The sequence below is a fragment of the Dasypus novemcinctus genome, chromosome 11 (genome assembly GCF_030445035.2).
Source record: "Dasypus novemcinctus isolate mDasNov1 chromosome 11, mDasNov1.1.hap2, whole genome shotgun sequence".
Taxonomy (NCBI): domain Eukaryota; kingdom Metazoa; phylum Chordata; class Mammalia; order Cingulata; family Dasypodidae; genus Dasypus; species Dasypus novemcinctus.
In genome coordinates, this window is record NC_080683.1 from 7,780,529 (window position 1) to 7,786,869 (window position 6,341).

Genomic DNA, 6,341 nt, shown 5'->3' on the forward strand with positions numbered 1-6,341 from the left:
AACACTATCAACCAACTAGGCCTAATGGGCATATGTTGAACACTCCATCAAACCAGAACAGAATACACAGTCTTTTCAAGTGCGCATGGATCATTTTCCAGGATAGACCAGATGTTAGGCCACAAATCATCCTTTTTTTTTTTTTTTTAGTTTAGAAGAATTCGGTTTTATTTTGTGATGTGAACATTAAGAGTTCATCTACGTGGTTGAAAATATGCACAAAGGACTTGATCATTCACATTCATACACACAGAAGTTTGCTGGATAAGAAATGCTGCTTTGCCCATCCTGCCCACTGGCAGGGACAGGGACGGGCTTCCCAGCCCTCTGTGCAGCTCCACAGGTGCTGACCAGCTTGGCTACTTCCTTGAGTTCTTCACGCGGCTTCCTGTCCCTAATGATCTTCCTCGCTATTGCACTTGGTTAAAGATGTTCCATACCATGAGCCCCACCACTACCTGTCCCTGAAGTGGAAGGTGACACCTTCGCTGGAGTCCTCCCCTTGAACGGGGGCCTGTGGGACTGCAGGTGTCCTGGGAGGAGGAGTGATTTCTGAGGCCTCAGACTCTGTCTCCACCTTTGATCAGATACCAATCCCTGCCTGCTCTGTGGCAGATTCTGGGTTGTCTTGTGCAATTGCTTTTGCAAAAACACCAACTGTGGGCAAACTACTGTCTACTAGACCAACAGCTTCATAGCCAACATCAGGGCCCAAATCACTCCAGAGCACTGCCTGGTGCCAAATTGGCTTAGCAACTCCAGGCATACTTTCTCCAGCCAGTCTTCCACTCACCACAGCATGATCACGGCGCTCTCGGTGCTCAACCCACCTCCTGCCCAACTTTATATTGTAGAAGCATGCAGCGCCTCCTGTCACCCAGATGCCGGAGTACACTTGCAACTTGGAAGCCACCCAAATCTGAGCCTATTTCCATGCCCTCAGTCTTGGCCAATTCGACATTGGGCTCCAGGCCCACAGCTGCCTCTGTGTGGCCAGTTTCTACCTTCCTGTCACCTTTTCAGCTTGATCAGTAACTTGCCCCTGCTGACCCCAATGGATTGCACAACAGCATTGGGAATTGTGTTTACCTCCTCTCATCGGACTTTTTCCATGGTCCAGTTGCTGAGGTATTCAGGGAGGATCTTTCCCATGCTTCCTTTCTTAGGGAAGAGTTAAATCACTTCTGAGCCCAAGGCTTGAAATTTTCTGCCAAGAGTACAGGCCAGTTTGCTGCCAAGGAAGCGCCTACCAATAATTGTAATCAACTTGACTTCCGTGAAATCTCCAAGGCTCTAAAGTCTCTAATTTTTCTGAAAAGCCTTGTTACACTCTTCTCTGCTCTAGCCCTATCCATGGTAGACAGTTTCTTGGAGTGCCTCCTGTTGCAATCAAGCACTTTTCATAGGTTATTTGAGAGCCATCATGAAGTTTCCCTGTGTTGCCTCTCACATCCAGCTGTACCACCTTCTTTCCAGTGAGGACAGCCACAACACTATTCTCAATGTTAAGCAGGTCCTGAGCAGAGAAAGAAGGCGGCTGGAAATACATGCTTCTCTTTCCATTCCACTGCCTTAATTGCAGTGTCTTTGTGACATTTGGATCATCTGAAAACCACAGTTCTTTTGTGGAGGCTGCATGTATGGCAACTCAGGATCTTCAGAGACATTCAGTACCCTGGCCCCAGGATCCTGAGCTCGGAGTGATCTGGCTGCAGCAAAAGCAGCGGTGCCTCTGCCAAATAGCAGGAAAGGAACATGACTTGGTACCCTAAGAGGAACTGGCTCTCCTTCTGAAGCAAACGATGTGGCCCTTTTCTGTTTCTCTTCTAGTGACAGCCATAACCCTAAAATTCTTTCATTGCATCTTTTTTTGGTCATCCTCTATGGTCTTGTAGGCATATGCAACAGCTCCTATTGTTGATAAGTCCATCATAAGGACTAGCACAGAGTGACTGATTTTTTTCCCCCTGATGCATCAGAGCTACCTATTTGTCTTGTCATCTGGAGTTATAGAGGAAGTGCTGTTGCCAGAACAAGTTGCCTTCTCAGCTTCCCACTATACATCCACTACCTCAAATCTTAATAAATTAAAAAATTTTATTTTTTATTTTTTTAAAGATTATTTATTTATTTATTTATCTCCCCTCCCTTCCCTACCCCAGTTATCTGTTTTCTGTGTCTATTTTCTGCGTCTTCTTTGTCCGCTTCTGTTGTTGTCAGCGGCACGGGAATCTGTGTTTCTTTTTGTTGCGTCATCTTGTTGTATCAGCTCTCCATGTGTGTGGCACCATTCCTGGGCAGGCTGCACTTTTGCGCTGGGCGGCTCTCCTTACGGAGTGCACTCCTTGTGCATGGGGCTCCCCTACGCGGGGGACACCCCTGCATGGCAGGGCACTCCTTGTGCGCATCAGCACTGTGCGTGGGCCAGCTCCACATGGGTCAAGGAGGCCCGGGGTTTGAACTGCAGACCTCTCATGTGGTAGACGGATGCCCTAACCACTGGGCCAAGTCTGCCACCTAAAAAATTTTAAACTCATGTAAAGTATCTTCTCAAAAAAATATCTTCTCAATGACCACAATGAGATAAAGCTAGAAATCACTAACAGAAGGAAAAATTTACATATACGTGGAAATAACATAGTTAAAAAAACTAGTGGGTCAACAAAAAGTACAAGGGATATTAGGAAATATCTTGAGTTGAATGAAAACAAAACCACAACATAAAAAAATTTATGGGATGTAGTGAAGGCAGAGTTCAGAGGGAAATTTATAGCTATAAATACATTTTTACAAAAAAAATGTTTGGTAAAAAAAATGATCACAAATCAATAACCTGACTTTACACCTAAAGAAACTAGAACATCCCCCTAGCGTGGGACATGACTCCCGGGGATGAGCCTCCCTGGTGCCGAGGAATCACTACCAAGTACCAGCTGATGATGTAACTAGAAAATGACCTTGAATAAAAGGTTCAACTTGGACCAGCAGAATATCTCTGTCTACATGTAATAACAGGAGTTAAAAATGCTTTTTGACCTAAATCAAGGGGGAAATGGAAAGGACAAATGATTTTATATGGCTATGAGTCTCTAAAAAAGAGCCGGGAGGTTATCAGAGGGGTTGCCCTTATGTATACCTGAGCAGAGTCCCAGAGACACAAAAAGTAGATACAACCCCAGGTATTGGTTCTTCTGAGGGTTACAGAGACCCACAGGTTTTATGGTCATGGCAGATGGAGTTCAGTGCCAGTTCAGTTGGCCCTTCTTTGGAGTTGGTATTTCTGTGTGATGGAGCTGGACTCAGATGTGATCTCTTTTCACAAGCCTTTCCTGTTACTTTACCAGAATTGTAGTTGGTGCTGGGGTTTAAGATATACCCAGGGGATCTGAATCTCTGGACTGACCATATGATAGCCAGGCCCTGAGCCTCAACAGACTTCAGCTCCTACACTCTGGTTTATTGGACTTACCCCAGTCAGCTAACATGGAGTTGAAGAAGGTCAACCACCACACCAGGGAGCCAAGAGTGCCTACAACTGAAAGCAGGAGGATTGCATCCAGCATCCATGTGGAATCTAAGCCCCCTCTTGACATAGATGTGAAATGGACACAACCAATCCAAGGTCCACAGGATGGAGGAATAGAATATAGATTAGAGTGGACTTACTGATAGTCTAGTCATGAACTATTGTGATTAGTAACCGAAGAAAATGTGGCATTGGTGTGGAAAAAGTGGCCATGGTGGCTGCTGGATGTGGGGAATGGGAGGAAGAGATGAGATGTGGAGGCGTTTTCGGGACTTGGAGTTGTCCTGGGTGGTGCCGCAGGGACAATTACTGGACATTGTAGGTCCTCCCATGGCCCACTGGATGGAACGTGGGAGAGTGTGGGCTATGATGTGGACCATTGACCATGAGGTGCAGCGATGCTCAGAGATGTATTCACCAAATGCAATGAATGTGTCATGATGATGGCGGAGAATATTGCTATGGGGGGAGTAGTTGGGTGAGGGGGGTGAGGAGTACATGGGGACTTCATATTTTTTGAATGTAATATTTTAAAAAATTAATAAAAAAAAGAAACTAGAACAAGAGGAGCAAACTAAACCCAAAGGTAATAGAAGGCAGAAATTGGTAAAGATTAGAGCAGAGATAAATGAAGTAGAGAATAGAGAGAATCAATAAACCAATGGTTGATTTTTGCAAAGACCAATAAAATTGACATATCTTTAGCCAGATGACAAAAAGAGCTATAAGAGGGTACCATGAACAATTATATGCCAACTACTGAGAAAACCTGAATGAAATGGACAAATTCCTTGAAATCTACAAATTACCAAATCTGATGCAAGAAACAGAAAATCTCAACAGACATATAATAAGTAGAGATTAAATCAGTTATCAAAAGCCTCCCAATAAAGAAAAGTTCAGGACTGGATTTTTTCACTGCTGAATTCTACCAAACATTTAAAGATTTAACATCAATTCTTCTCAAACTCTTCCAAAAAACAGAAGAGGAGGGATTACTTCCTAACTCATTCTATGAGCCTAGCATTACCCTGATATCAAAGCCAGATAAAGACAATACAAGAAAAGAAAATTAAAGACCAATATCTTATGAATGAAATAGATGCAAAAATCCTCAATAAAATACTGGCAAACTGAATCCAACGGTAAATTATATATAAAAAGATTATACACCATGACTAAATGGGATGTATTCCAGAAATGCAAGCATGGTTCAACATTTTAAAAACCAATCAATGTAACAAAGTACAAAGGAAAAAACTAACATGATAATCTCAATTGATGCAGAAAAGGTATTTGACCAAATCCAACATCCTTTCATGATAAAAACAATCTGAAAACTAGGAATAGAAGGGAACTTTCTCAATATGAAAAGGGCATTTATGGAAATCCCACAACAAATATCATACTCAGTTTTGAAAGACTGAAAGGCTTTCCCCCTTGATCAGGAACAAGAAGGGGATGCTTGCTCTCATCACTGTTGTTCAACATTGTCCTGGAAATCACATCCAGAGCAATCACGCAAGAGAAAGAAAGAAAGAGCATCCAAATTGAAAAGGAAGAAATCAAAGTATTCTGATTTGCAGATGACATGATCCTATATATAGAAAATGCCAGAAAATCCACAAGAAAGCTACTAGAATAAACAAATTCAGCAAAGTATCTTGATACAGGATAAGAACACAGAAGTCATTTGGGTTTCTATATACTAGTAGTGAGCAATCTGAAGAAGAAGCCAATAAGGATTTTCATTTTCAATAGCATTTAAAAGAATACAATATCTAGGAGTAAGTTTAATCAAGGAGGGTGTAGCATCTTGATATGGTTATGAATTCCAAAAATAGATGTTGGATTATGTTTGTAATCTGGTCTGTACCTGGGCATGATTAAGTTATGATTAGGGCTTTGAATGTGCCATGTCCTTAGGGCGTTGAGTCCCAATCCCTTGGTGGGTGGGACTCACAGATAAAAGGCATGGCAGAGGACAGAGCTGAGGGTTTTTGATATTGGAGATTTGATGTTGGAGTTTGATGCTGAGGTCTTAAGCTGGAGCCCCAGGGAGAGAGACAGAGCCGTTCACCTGAGTCCACAGCTGAACTTATGGAGAGAGGCAAAGTCTAGAGAGCTTCATAGTCTACAGTTGACCTTGTGGAGAAAACAGAGCTGCTGAGCCCAGAGGAACCCAGGAAGCCTGAACCCTCACAGACGTTGGCAGCCATCTTGCTCCAATATGTGAAAACAGACTTTGGGGAGGAAAGTAACTTATCCTTTATGGCCTGCTATCTGTAAGCTTCTACCCCAAATAAATACCCTTTATAAAAACCAACCAGTTTCTGGTATTTTGCATCAGCACACCTTTGGCTGACTAATACAGAGGGGAAATTTTGTAAACTGAAAACTACAAAACATTGCTGAAGAAATTAAGGAAGATCTAAACAAATGGAAAGACATTTCATGTTCATGGATTGGAAGACAATATTGTTAAGGTGTCAATGCTGACTAAAGTGATTGAATATTTCGAAGTAATTCCTATCAAAATTCCAGTAGCCATTTTTACAGAAATGGAAATGTTGATACTCAGATCATATGGAAATGCAAGGAGCCCTGAAATAGCCTAAACAATCTTGAAAAAGAATAAATTTGGGGGACTCAAACTTCTTGATTTCAAAACTTACTATAATGCTACAGTGTGAAACTGACATATGAATAGACAAATAGACCAAAGGAATAGAATTGAGAGTACAGATATAAATCCACATGTCTATGTCCAGTTGACATTTTTCTTAATTTACCAGAGAATTTGTGGGTTTACAGA

General features: G+C 42.1%; 1 pseudogene; it reads right to left on the bottom strand.

Moving 5' to 3' along the window:
* Positions 1-231: 231 nt before the first annotated feature.
* Positions 232-2,064, bottom strand: LOC101423136 (apoptosis-inducing factor 1, mitochondrial pseudogene; annotated as a pseudogene).
* Positions 2,065-6,341: the final 4,277 nt, after the last annotated feature.